The following is a 15,037-nucleotide window of genomic DNA, read 5'->3' on the forward strand; positions in this document are numbered from 1 at the left end:
GCAGCGCACCCAAATACCTGGGAGTCACTTTGGACCGTGCTCTGACCTACAAGAAGCACTGCCTGAACATCAAACAAAAAGTGGGCGCTAGAAACAACATCATACGAAAGCTGACTGGCACAACCTGGGGATCACAACCAGACACAGTGAAGACATCTGCCCTTGCGCTATGCTACTCTGCTGCTGAGTATGCATGCCCAGTGTGGAACACATCTCATCACACTAAAACAGTGGATGTGGCTCTTAATGAGACATGCCGCATTATCACGGGGTGTCTGCGACCCACACCACTGGAGAAATTACACTGCTTAGCCGGTATTGCACCACCTGACATCCGCCGGGAAGTAGCAGCCAATAGTGAAAGGACCAAGGCAGAGACATCTCCAGCTCATCCCCTGTTTGGGTATCAGCCAGCACGTCAACGACTTAAATCAAGACATAGCTTTCTTAGAACTACAGAGACACTCGCTGGAACACCCCAGCAAGCGAGAGCCCAAAAGTGGCAGGCCCAAACCCAGCACCTCAATTCATGGGTGATACCAGATGAGAGACTCCCCCCTGGGCACTCAGAAGACTGGGCGACTTGGAAGGCGCTGAACAGATTGCGCTCTGGCACCACGAGATGCAGAGCCAATCTTAAGAAATGGGGCTACAGGGTGGAATCCTCGGCGTGCGAGTGCGGAGAAGAACAAACCACTGACCACCTGCTGCAATGCACCCTGAGCCCTGCCACATGCACGATGGAGGACCTTCTTGCGGCAACCCCAGAGGCACTCCAAGTGGCCAGATACTGGTCAAAGGACATTTAACCAAATACCAAATTTACAAAATCTGTGTGGTTTTTTTTTCTTTTTTTTTCTTTTTCATTTTAATCTCTGTGTTTGTTTTGCTCTGTTAGAATTGTAAAACAATGGTTGCTGATGACACGATAAATAAATAAATAAATAAATACCCACCCGTTTTCAGGAGGTGCCTGAAAACTGATATGAGAGTCTACCAGAAGCTGGCCAGCAGAAAGGGATCAAGGTTCAGCCGAAATGCACAAACCTACTAACCAGGCCTAACCCTGCTTAGCTTCCAACACCATTAGTGTATTAAATTTATTTATTTATTTATTTGCCCTAGTTATACCCCACCTTTCCCAACCCCGTAGGCAGCTTACATATATAGGCAATGATTCGATGCCACATAAACATACATATTTAATAAAATAAATATATATATTATAACAGTCATTAAAATATAAAGTTATGAAGAATAATTGAGAGAGTTGGATATGCTTTATCTGAACAAGAGAAGATTTGAGAGGGGATATGATAATGATATTCATTTTCAAGCTGTCATATAAAAACTGGGGCAAGTTCACCTGAAGCTCCAGAAGACAGGACTTGAAATGGTGGGTGGAAATTACAGGAAAGCAGATTCCAATAAAACCTAAGAAATATCTCTTCACATTTCAGCACAATTGCGCAATGCTGGCACTTCATTGATGTGAACTCCCATGATCAGTTTTCCATATAGCCTTGCTTCTAAACTGTATTTCTGCTCATGCACATTGTGTGTTTTAATTTTTTTTTCTTAATTTTCTCCTATCTTGCTAGAACTTGCAGAATGGAATTATCACAAAACTCGCAGAACAACAGTAATATTGGATTCACTGATTTCCACCCCCCCCCCAATCAATTAATGAGATGATCCCATCATGATTCAAGTGCAGTGTCACTACAGGATAGTCACAATGTCATTCCATAAGCCTCATAAACCGGCATTTTATCCCATTGTAACATGGGATAGTCTTTAATAGTCTTGTATGATAAAGCCCTTAGACACGGAATCATGCATGAAGAGAGAGACCCTTTTGTGATTGTCCCCTTAGGTATTATTTAAAGAAAGCTATTGGAATAATTGGCCAAAACTGAGTGGAGGCAAATGGGGGATCTTGTGGGTTTAGTTAAGGACCAATCACCTCTCTCCCCACTTGTAATCATTCAACCTATCCTGTCTTCCAACATTTTGCAAAAGATAACTGGGACATATGTGACTGAGCAATACCAGAATGAGTCCAGGGGTACATCTACAGTAGGATTAATGTAGTTTGATATCACTTTAATTGCTATGGCTCAATTCTATGGAAACATGGGAGCTGAAGTTTTGCAATGTCTTTAATTTTCTCTGCCAAAGTGTGCTGTGCATCACCAAACTACAGCTCTCATGGTTCCATAGCATTGAGCCATGTCAGCTAAAGAGTTGTCAAAATGCATTGATTTGACAGTGTAGATGCATCCCAAGAAGGTAAAAATTACTAATGCAGAAGAGTCTACAGGAAAGGAGAGGATTCAGCACAGGGGTCCTCAAACTTTTTAAACTGAGGGCCAGATCACAATCCCTCAAACTGTTGGAGGGCTGGATTACAATTTGAAAAAAATATATGAATGAATTCCTATATACACTGCACATATCTTATTTGTAGTGCAAAAACACACTTAAAAACAATACAATAATGAAAATGAAGAACAATTTTAACAAATGTAAACTTATTAGTATTTCAATGAGAAGTGTGGAGCTGCTTTTGGCTAACGAGGAAGGATTGTTGTTATTGTGTGCTTTCAAGTCGTTTCAGACTTAGGTTCACCCTGAGTGAGGGCCGGGTAAATGACCTTGGAGGGCCGTATCCGGTCCCCGGGCTTTAGTTTGGGGACCCCTGAGTCTACATCCTCTATCCCGTTGGGTTATTTCTGTGCAGAATATTTATTTATTTATTTATTTATTACTTGCACTTATTAACCGCCGCTCTCAGCCCTAGGGCGATTCGTGGCGGTGTACAAAAACATAGAAAAGACAATTTACAATAAATCAAGACAGCAAAACAACATTCTACTACTACATAACATCTACTTATACTAAAAATCCGCTTCGTCTTATCATGGGGTCATAATCAATCTCATAGTCGTAGTCCATTCCGGTTATCATTTCCAATAACATAGCACTCAGTTGAAGGCCATCTCGAAAAGCCATGTTTTCAGGCCCTTACGAAAGGCCATGAGGGAGGGCGCCTGTCTAACTTCAGCAGGGAGGGAGTTCCACAGCCGGGGGGCCACCACCGAGAAGGCCCGCTCTCTCGTCCCCGCCAGGCGTGCCTGTGAGGCAGGCGGGACCGAGAGAAGGGCCTCCCCAGATGATCTCAAGGTCCTCGTGGGCTCGTAGGCCGAGATGCGGTCTGCAAGGTATTTTGGGCCGGAACCGTTTAGGGCTTTGTAGGATAACACCAGCACCTTAAATTGGGCCCGGTAGCAAATCGGCAGCCAGTGGAGCTGGGACAACAAGGGTGTTGTATGCTCCCTGCGTCCTGCTCCTGTTAACAACATGGCTGCCGCGCGCTGGACTAGCTGAAGCTTCCGGGCCGTCTTCAAGGGCAGCCCCACGTAGAGAGCGTTGCAGTAGTCGAGGCGGGATGTGACCAAAGCGTGTACCACCGTGGCCAAGTCAGACTTCCCAAGGTACGGGCGCAGCTGGCGCACGAGCCTAAGCTGTGCAAATGCTCCCCTGGTCACCGCTGAAACCTGGGGATCCAGGCTCAACAAAGAATCCAGGGTCACACCCAAGCTGCGAACCTGCGCCTTCAAGGGGAGTGCGACCCCGTCCAGCACAGGCTGTAACCCTATACCCTGCTCGGCCTTGCGACTGACCAGGAGTACCTCTGTCTTGTCTGGATTTAATTTCAGTTTGTTCGCCCTCATCCAGACCGTTACAGCGGCCAGGCACCGGTTCAGGACTTCGACAGCCTCCTTAGTAGCAGGTGGGAAGGAGTGACAGAGTTGGACATCATCTGCGTACAGATGACACCGCACCCCGAAACTCCGGATGATCTCACCCAGCGGCTTCATGTAGATGTTAAACAGCATGGGGGACAAGATGGAGCCCTGAGGAACCCCACAGGTCAAAGGCTGTGGTGTTGAACAGGAGTCCCCCAACAACACCTTCTGGGTACGACCCTCCAGAAATGACTGGAGCCACTGCAAAGCAGTGCCCCCAAGACCCATCTCTGCAAGGCGCCCCAGAAGAATACCGTGGTCGACGGTATCGAAGGCCGCTGAGAGGTCCAGGAGCACCAACAGGGACACACTCCCCCTGTCTAGCTCCCGGCGCAGATCATCCACTAAGGCGACCAAGACCGTCTCGGTACCATGTCCCGGTCTGAAACCAGACTGTGCCGAATCCAGATAATCCGTGTCTCTCAAGAATACCTGGAGTTGTGAGGCCACCACGCTTTCCATGACTTTGCCCAAGAAGGGAAGATTGGAAACAGGCCGAAAGTTGTCGAATTTGGTGGGGTCCAATGATGGTTTCTTCAACAGCGGTTTTATAATAGCCTGTTTTAGGCTCGCTGGAATCTTGCCTTCCCGAAGGGAGGCATTAACCACCACCGTTACCCACTCGGCCAATCCCCCTCTGGCCTCCTTCAGAAGCCAGGATGGGCAGGGGTCTAGGATGGACGTGGTGGGCCTCATTCCTCCAAGTATCTTGTCCACATCCTCGGGCTTCACAAACTGAAAAGAATCCATCAAAATGGGACAAGCAGGTGCTTGTGTCACATCCACGGAGACTGCATTTAAAGTGGTGTCCAGCCCAGAGCGGATCAAAGCGACTTTGTCTGCAAAGAACCGAGCAAATGCTTCACAGCGCGTGGCCGAATTGTCAGGGCTCCCACCTGAGGTAGGGGGAGTTAAAAGGCCTCTGACAATCCGAAACAACTCCGCCGGACGGTTTTTTGCGGACACAATAGTAGCCGCAAAGAAAGTTTTCTTTGTGGCTTTTATTGCCGCGGCATATGCCCTTAGAAAGGACACAAACCGTGCTCGATTTGGCTCGCTTGGGTCCGAGCGCCACACGCTCTCTAATTCCCTCTTCCTTCGCTTCATCGCTGCCAGCTCCTCAGTAAACCAAGGAGCTGGTTTAGCTCGGTTACTTGAGAGGGGACGTTCCAGAGCGATCCTGTCAATTGCCCTGGTCATCTCCCCATTCCAGAGAGCGACCAAGGCCTCGACATGGTCACCTACCGAGGCGGCGGGAAAGTCCCCAAGAGCCGTCAGGAATCCATTCGGATCCATAAGCCTCCTGGGGCGGACCATCTTAATAGGTCCTCCACCTTTGCGGAGGTTAGGGGGCGCAGTGAGCCTAAATCTGATCAGGAAGTGGTCGGTCCATGGCAACGGAGAGGTAGACAACTTTTCCACACCGCCACCCTGATCCCATCCCTGGCAGAAGACCAAGTACAATGTGTGTCCAGCGCAGTGGGTGGGGCCAGTTATTCGTTGGGACAGCCCCATGGTTGCCATGGCAGACATGAAGTCCTGAGCCGCTCCCGTGAGGGTCGCCTCGGCATGGATGTTGAAGTCCCCCAGCACAAGAAGCCGTTGGGACTCCACCGCCAGGCTCGAGACCACCCCCGCTAGCTCAGGTAGGGAGACTGTAGTGCAGCGAGGTGGACGGTACACTAACAGAATCCCTATTCTGTCCCGGTCACCCACCCTCAGGTGGACGCATTCAAAATTTGTGGTCTGCGGGATGGGGCTCCTGGTCAGATGGATGGAATCTCTATAGACTACTGTGACCCCGCCTCCCCGTCCTCCGGCTCTTGGTTGGTGTTGCACGGAGAAACCTGGAGGACAAAGCTGGGAGAGGTTTACGCCCCCAGCTTCATCCAACCAGGTCTCCGTGATGCACGCCAGATCTGCCCACTCCTCCAGGATTAGATCCTGGATCCAGGTCGTTTTTCCATTGACAGATCTGGCGTTCAACAACACCACCTTCAAACCAGAGGGTCCGCTCACCTGGTTACACCAATTTACCTTAGGAGACCGGTTGGGGGTTGTTAATATGGATAAGCGGTCCGAATTAGGCCGAATTTGAGGTCTCCTTTTTCCGCATCTCCTCCTTTCTTTTTTCTTTACTTCCTTTCTTTACTTCCTTTTTACTTTGAACTCAGCTTGCAGCAATGGTAGTAAGCTGAAAAGAAGGAGGGAATGTAAAGGGGGCAGGGAGGAGAAACATTTCAAAAACACTAAAGAAAAGTGGGATAGCAGAGAATGTATCAATCTGTCCCTGCCAAACTGGGACAGCTGGAGGGTAGAAGCCAGGCAGACAGGAAAAAAAAATAATAGGTACTAAGAATTAGTTGCAAAATGTGTCAGGACAAGCTTTTCTTCCTTTCTTAGCGATGTTTGTCTCACAGCAGCACCCTGAGCAGAACACACACATTCCAACTGGCTGAGTACTAGTCTGAAGTTATTAGGGATAGGAAAACCTCTGCCTCAGTCTCAGTGCATTTCTCCCCATTCCTGCAGCATTTTTGCATCATCCTCATTTTGTTCTGCCAACCTAGCAATTCAAAAACATGCAAATGTGAGTAGATCAATAGGTACCACTTTGGCAGGAAGGTAACGGTGCTCTGTGCAATCATGCTAGCCACCTGACCTTGGAGGCGTATATGGACAATGCCAGCTCTTCAGCTTAGAAATGGAGATGAGAGTCAGACACGACTAGACTTAATGTCAAGGGGAAACCTGTACCTTTACTTACCTCATTTCATGTGGAATTCTAAGCCTTTATGTTTGCATGGGTATGCATGGAAATTTATGGACATATTTACAAATATCCCTACAGCAAACATTAGTGCATGCAATGTATTGGTTGAGCACCCCTTATCTGGAATTGTATAATTTGAAATGCTCCTAAATTGTCCACATGGATGTCTGAGATGGTAGCACCTTTACTTTCTGATGGTGCAACGTACACAAACCTTTTTTCATGCAGATTTTAACAAATATTGCATAAAATTACCTTCAGGCAATGGATATAAGGTGTATAAAAAACCTAAATGAATTTCATGTTTAGACTTGGGTTCCATCTCTGAGATATCTCATTATACTCCTGCAAATATATATATATATTAAAAAACAAAACAAAAAAACCAAAAAAACAACCAAAACCAAAATCCAAAATACAGAACATTTCTGATTTCAAGCATTTCAAATAAGCAATATTCAACCTGTCATTAATTTACACATTTTTTTTCTATTCACTAAAGAGTATTTGTACAGATTTTCTTCCCTTTTATGAGTACTGTATATACTCAAGTATAAGCCTAGTTTTTCAGCCTAATTTTATTGTTATCTATTTAATTTTGAAATTTACCAATAGGTGCTGCATTTCGCACCCTCGGCTTATACTCGAGTCAATAGGTTTTCCCAGTTTTTTGCGGTAAAATTAGATGACTTGTACTCGATTTATACTCTCTCTCTCTCTCTCTCTCTCTATATATATATATATATATATACATATATACATACGTCCTTTGCAGTTTTAACTGCATGCAAATGAAAACATTTGTAAGCCTTGCAGATGTGAAGTGTCTGAAGGCAAAACTTGTTTCATTTAATGTCAAAGCAGGTTGGAAACAGATCCCTCTTCAAACAGAGGACTGTCCTCTGCCAACTCTTTGAGTAATTTCTGTCCTTTGAAAAGTAGGACATATGGGCATCCTAAGTCACTCCCTGCTCAAACTATCTGAAAAGATTGTTACAGAGATAAAATAGGCAGGGCAGAAGCAAGGACATGAATGTAAGCAAACAAATGATGAGTAAAAAGAAGAAATGTTTCTCACCTACACATTTAACCTTGAATTATGTATCCTTGATTTACCTGCACAATTTCTATGAACAATCATTGAGTTTTGGGGAAAAGAAAGGTCACATACCAGGAAATAGTTTAATTTGGAGGGCGTAGGTCAAATCCTGACATACCAATGTGGTGCCTAACATCTTGTGAAGTTTTTATACAACCCTTTAAGTGTGTGATTGTACATTCTGCTATCAGGGGAAAGTGTCAAAATGACTATAATATCTAAATGGGGTTGAACAATGTTGAAGAAAAAATGGTGCTTAGCCATAGAAAATGTTAGAAGTTCCTGGTGTTTTCAAGTTATATTAAATGTACAAAATGCTCCAGAACATCTTGACATGTTCTGCTGACACAATAACAGTAAGAAAACAAAAATATGATCAAAAGAATGTGTGTGAGTTTGGAAATAATGTTTGCTACTGGTAAGTTTGTCTGCATGCCATAGCTTTATTTTGCTCAATCACTGTCACTGTCAGTATATGTTTTTGTAAGAATTCTATATAATGATGGTTTCATTGCTTGGACTAACAAGCGCATGCCACAGTGTTGTGAAATAAATGGCTAGATCTAATCTACTCTTAGAGTGCATCTACGTTATAGAATTAACGGAGTTTGACACCATTTTAACTGTCATGGCTCACTTCTATGGAATCCTGAGTGTTGTAGTTTGGTGAGGCACCAATAGGCTTTGACTAATAATAATCATAATCATAATCATCATCATCATCATCATCATCATCATCACAGCTGATACATCACACTTGGAAAGAGTCCGACATGTTATCAAATACAAGAGCAAGCATAGTGATCTTGTTTGGTTTGTACTAATCTTGTTATACATCAAATAATAATAATAATAATAATAATAATAATAATAATAATAATAATCACACAGTCCTAGAAGCTTGGGAAGTGTTCGACTTGTGATTTTGTGATATGAAATCCAGCATATAGATTTCGTTTGCTGTGACATACTGTGCTTTTGTGTCAATAATAATAATAATAATAATAATAATAATATACTTTATTTATATTCCTCCCTTCCCTCCTAGGGGGCTCAGAGAAGATTACAGCATTTACATATATAGGCAAACATTCAATGCCTTTAGAATCATATACAGTAAGACACACAAACACAAACAAAGACAGAGGCTTCTCCTTTCATTTCTGGCTTCTGGAGGTGGTGCTCATCTCTGGTTTTGGGAGGTGCTTTCCTCCATTTTCAAGCTGAGGAGCCCACATTGTCATCTCCTGGTTATGTGGCTTACAAGCTTGCTTGGAGTGTCTCTTTGCCTTTTCCCACCAAAGTGGTACCTATTTATCTACTTACATTTTTTCAAATTGCTAGGTTGACAGAACTGGAGCTAATAGACAGGAGCACACCCCATCTCGCGGCTCGAACTGCTAACATTCAGGTCAGCAGTTCAGCAGCACAAGGGTTTAACCCATCACGCCACCGCTAAAGACCTTGTGAAACAGCAACTCCCAAGATGCCATAGCATTGAGTCATGGCAGTTAAAGTGGTAACAGCCTTCATTTAATGTATTGCCTGGCATCTTCAGCCTGGAAACCCCACAACACTCTGACCTGCATTAACTTTAAACCCCAGTTTCATGTTGGAATGGGTATTTGAGCATGGGTTTCCTCACTCCAAGGCTGACACGCTAACCATTATAACACACTATCTCTCAGTTCTCATAAACTAGGTCAGACTATTTGTCCAGTTAGTCTAGATCTGTCTTTTAAGATGGTTAAGATCTCTCTAAGGCTAGGGAGGAGAGCTCTTCCAACCTGATGAATGAACTCAATTTAATGGAAGTTCCCAAAGGTTTTGATCATACAGTTACAATGGTGTCAGACTTCATCCACCCTTCAACTCTATTTGTGAACCATATCGGCTAAAAAACAACAACAACCCTTCACTAATTTTCTGTCCATTGCTTAGAAGTATAACACAAACATCTGTAAATGCAGATGTACTTACAGCAAGCATGATATAGGATCTTTGATTCTGTCTTTCTGTTCTGCTTCTGGAAATAATAGCATCACAGCTGGGTCTTACAGGAAGAATGGAAAGAGCATTTCCACTCTGGAAACGTTATGCACATGACTAATCTAGTGCTTTAACAATTACGGCTGTCAATCTTTCCCATTGATGAGAACTGCCTTGGCTCAAAGAAGACATCTTCTGCTAGAGGTTTCCATTTTGGCAGCCACCTGGGTCTCATCTCAGTCTCCACAGTATATTTCTCCATCCGTCCTGTATGAGATTCAGGGCTTTCCAAATGCAATAATCCCCATTTATACACTGCAGATGGCAGCCAAATGTTTCCCCATTTGCCCTGGTGTAAACTAGATGCCAATTTGCATAGTGCAGGGACCTGCAGTTTCTCAGCTGTGCCATTCCAAGATCTGAATCTGGCCACTTGAAATTAAACAGCTGTCTGTAGCTATTTTCTTTTTTCCACAAACAGGATTTGAACATAATTGAATCATTTTACAGCATTAAAAAAAAAAGTTCATGGAGAACAGGTTTTTTCCCCCTTTCCTTGGCTGGCAGATTCCCAGGGACATTATATACAAATACTAATGTTCCAGACACAACCTGTTTCCACCCCCGTAAAAATCAGTGTTAAAGCAAAAGGTTCCAGGGCTCAGCATGGACTCATCTTTCGGGTGAATTATGAGCAAGAAGAGCAGGGGAGGGAGAAAGTGGGATTTATGTGCAGATGGAAAGGAGATGCGGGAGCAAAGCTACTCAGTAAGGTAAAGGAAGGCAGAAAGTCAGTTGGGAGGGTCTGTTTGCTGCAAGCTAAACTCCAACTGCAAAAATATTTTGTCCTCTATTAATTCAGGAAAAGGAGAAAACCTTGCCCTTCCTATTAGACTCAAGCAAAAGCAAAATAGAACCACAGAATAATAAGAGTTGAAAGAGACCACATGGTTTATCCAGTCCAACCCCCTGCTATGGAGGAAAAGCACAAAGTACTCCCGACAGGTGAGCATCCAGCCTCTGTTTAAAAGCACCCAAGAAAGGAGCTTCCACTACAATCTGAGGCAGAGAGTTCCACTGTTGAACAGCTCTTAAAGTCAGGAAGTTCTTCCTAATGTCCAGGTGGAATTTCCTTTCCTGTAATTTTAATCCATTGCTCCATTGAGTCCTAGGTGCTTCCCATAGCTCCAGCTAATGTCACTGCAAGTGACAAGCGACTGGCAGGATCCATGTTGCACACTGAGACCATCACTACAAGCAGAATGGAAGGGGATGATAAATGTCATCCCATGTCCCTGGGCCACCCAGCCCAGGGAATATGGGATGGCTGTGTAAACAATTGGAGTAGATTCCACCTTGTGACATTGCCCGATCTAATGAAGTTTTCCAAATTCTGGGTCAGAATTTGGAGCAGCTTGTGACCTTGCTTAATGTGGGTGAAGGTCATCCAAATGTGCCTACTCACCTACCTGTACAACCAGGGCTGTGCTCATGTTTGAACATGTAGGGATTCAAACCCAGACTTTGAGGAATGAAGCATTCAATGCCCTGGTCATATATAAACTTATCCTTCTGTTTCATTTTCTGCCACATTCCTGGCTTTTTAAACTTGAGTATTTTCTATGTTGAGCTCTAGAAAGCCAACATAATGCCGTGATTTGAGCACTGGACTCTGGAGGCTTTTACCAACTCCCTGCCAACAGGGGCTATTAAGATTATGAGCAAATAATTATTATTATGTAAACTCTTATTGTTAAAAAATTAGGGAGAAAAGTCACTTGCTGGCCCAGATAGCAAAACCCTGGAGAAATCTGCTTGTTTTAAATATTCTTATGTTGAGAACATTGAAGAAATCTGTCCTGGCATCATAGAAAGACAGCAAGAACCACAATGGACAGAACTTCAAAAATTGGCATGAATAAGCTTGGCTGTTTGTCAATTTTTGGGTATTATTATTATTATTAACGTTATTTATCCCCTGCCTTTCACCCCATAGGGACTCAAGGCGGCTAACCATCCCACACTTCAGTCATAGTTTTAAAGGCACAGAACACAAGTTAACAAACAATTAAATAGAACAGTGTGAATTTACTTTACTTTTCTGGTGAATATTCTTTCCTTCTGGCTCCACCTGGGGGTTTCTGCAAGTATTTCATGGTTGGTTTTCTCAATTTACTTCTTAATGGTAGTCTAACCATTCACTCTTGAAAATGTATGCATGGTTCTATGCCCATTTTATTTCTCTGAACTGCTTTACATTGCAGATATGTGAATTCTACATGTAAGAAGTCTTACAGAATTATCATTGATTCTAGGGGGGAAAATCCTTTCCAACGCTATCACTTTCCAGTTTGGCTACTGTGGAAATCAAGATTCTCCTTACATGTTACCAGAGGCGGCCCTAGGTAATTTTCAACGGTAAGCAAACAGTATTTTCTCCCCCCCCCCCCAAACCAATCATTGATATATATATTTTCTGTTTGTCGTGGGAGTTCTGTGTGCCATATTTGGTTCAATTCCATCATTGGTGGAGTTCAGAATGTTCTTTGATTGTAGGTGAACTATACATCCCAGTAATAGTTCACCTTGCCGCATTTGTTCCCTTCCCTGGCCCGCTTTGGGTCCGGAGGCGTGCCTGAAGACCGTGTGCACCAAAAGTCACCTCTTCTCCTGACTTTCTCCTCAGCCACTGGGACCGAAAGAGAGAGAGAGAGAGAGAGGTGGAGATGCCCACCTTTCCTGAAGGTAGGCGCAAAAACAAAGGAGGGAGTGGAGGTGGGAGATACCTCCAGCCGGAGGGGCTCTCTCTCTCTCTCTCTTGGTGCGCACGCTGGGGTCTTCAGACATGCCTCTGGACCCGAAGCAGGCCAGGGGCAGCGGCTCCGCCCCTTGGCCCACCCGCAGATTGGGGAGAGGAGAGGAGGTGGGTGGAGCGCCGGAGGATCGGGAAAGGGAGCCGGTCATGGGGAAGGGATCGAACGCGGAGAACAATTGAGCGCCGGCTCTGCTCGCGCACCCGGTGGCCGGGTGGAGCAGGAACGAGAAGGGCTAGGCGAGGCTCAAGGGCCTGGCCCCTTTGGGAAGAGGATCGCCCAGCAGCAAGGCAAGAAAGCCGAGGCTCCCCCCGGACTTCTAGGGCTGTTGTGAGCTGAGGGGGCGCTCCTCAAGTGGCAGTCGAGGGGCATTTACAGAGGCACCTCTGCGCCCTGGCAAAAAAAGTGTTCTGCAACTGCTTACTTCGCGTAATGGACGAGCCGCCCCTGCATGTTACACAATTATAGCATAATGATGCTATTTTAGCTGATGTGACTGCACCTTTTAGAATTCTGGGATTTATAGTTTACTGTAGCACCAAAGTTTTCTGACAGGGACTTCTAAACTACAAAGCCAACGACTGCATAAGTTAAAATGAATTCATGGTACTATTATTTTGTACTGTGAAAGGGCTCTTGGAATCAATATGCCTTTGGCATCACTCAGATCAACTTTTCTTTTTTAAGATTTTAATTAACCTTAAGGTCACCATAAGTCAGAAATTACTAGCAGGCACATAACAACAGTAACATCATGATAATAAACAGTAACATCATGATAATAAACAGTAACATCATGATAACAACAACAAGGAGGTCCATTAAAGCACTCTAACACAGCATTCAATGAACAGCAAATCCCTTGCTTTCATAGGAGACTTAAGGCACTTCCAGACAGGGCTTGAACCCACAACTAAGCGGGTTTAAGAAACCTGCTTCATTGTGGATTTATGTCCCTTTGCCCTTCCCAAAAATCCCAAGCTTTCCGGGGTACGATGTGTCCACCCTAACCCACCCCACAAAAGCCCTTAAAATTAAAAGAAAACTTACTGGGCTGGCATGACACCTCTCCAGCAAGCCCCTTTGCATGTAGGAGGTGGGGAGTACCTGGAGGTCAGTTCCCACAGGCCCAATGCCCCATTAGACTTGGGCCTTTCAGGAAGATTTACCTGCTTTGTCCCAAATTAATTCCCTTTTACCAGAGGTGTCGTTTGGATGCTTCCAGTGAAAGTCTGACAGGACCTGCATTTTGGGCCCTGTCAGGAAGGGCCCTCAGACATTTAAAGGTTTCAAATTGCAACTGTACAACATAGATATACCTTCCAGCCAGTATTATGTATGCAGAGTTATTATTTTGTTAGATAACATGCTTGGCTGCTAGAATTGTTATAATATAGTCCTGTGTTCTCTGCCAGCGCTCTTAAAATGCATTCTAGCAATTGCCAAAATCTCCTACCAGATTCTCCATAATAACTGAGTCAATAGAAAATCACCCAGTATATATGTTGGGCACCAGGTGATTTCAATTGACTAAACATCGTGGACCACAATAAATGCTGTAGGTGTTTTAATTTATTTGTTGTGTTCTTGTCTACTCAATATTTCTTTTTGGTGAAAAACAATGAGATTATTACTGGCCAACATATATGCCTCAAATGTTAGACGTTTTTCTTGGTAAATTTTACTCACCAATTCCAAAACTTGCACCAGTTTTCTCCTATTAGCTCTAATTTTGAAGATAATAATAATAATAATAATAATAATAATAATAATAATAATACACTTGATCTTAGCCAAAAGGCCGAGAAGCTATGCCTGTTAGAGCAGCTAGAAAATCAACATCAGACCTCCTGGCTAGTTCTCCTGACAAAATACATTAGGAGCTGTGGACTTCCGACTCAGTATCCAAATCTCTTAGAAGAGCTAGACCCAAAGATAGTTGCTCAACGAGTATTGGATATAGAAGGCCAAAAAGACATTGCTACCCTCAGTAAAGCTGGCTCATTGAAATGGTTAAGCCGCTTTAAGCATACCTTCCAAACAGCTCGATATCTAAAAACAGAAATGCCTAAACACCTTAGGAGGGTATTTACCAGAGCTCGTTTTGAGCAGCTGGATACAATGGTCAAGCACGGAAGGTTTAATCAAGTTCCATACAGCGAACGATTTTGTATTTGTGGATCATTGGAGGTGGAGGATATCACACATGTACTGTTCAACTATGAGCTGTATAAGAAAGAGAGAGACCATTGCCTTGGACCATACATTATTCACAAAACACACTGGGATCCACATATTAAAACTTCATTTTTGTTGGCCGGCCAGAACCCTAAAATTGGGGTAAACTGTGGAGGTGACGCAGACATTTGACCTGAATGGGATCTTGCTAACAGTTTGTTTATTTTAACTTCTTTTATACCGAGGGTTGTATGTTGTATGCATGACTATGTGTTAAATGTGTTTATGTGTTAAGTGTTTTGATACGGACAATAGGCCAATCAATAAAATGTATCTATCTATCTAATAATAATAATAATAATAATAATAATAA

General features: G+C 43.9%; 1 pseudogene; it reads right to left on the minus strand.

Moving 5' to 3' along the window:
• Window positions 1-14,234: 14,234 nt before the first annotated feature.
• On the minus strand, window positions 14,235-14,299 carry LOC137095974 (U2 spliceosomal RNA; annotated as a pseudogene).
• Between the last annotated feature and the right edge of the window lie 738 nt (window positions 14,300-15,037).

The sequence above is a fragment of the Anolis sagrei genome, chromosome 1, assembly GCF_037176765.1.
Source record: "Anolis sagrei isolate rAnoSag1 chromosome 1, rAnoSag1.mat, whole genome shotgun sequence".
NCBI classification, from domain to species: Eukaryota; Metazoa; Chordata; class Lepidosauria; order Squamata; family Dactyloidae; genus Anolis; species Anolis sagrei.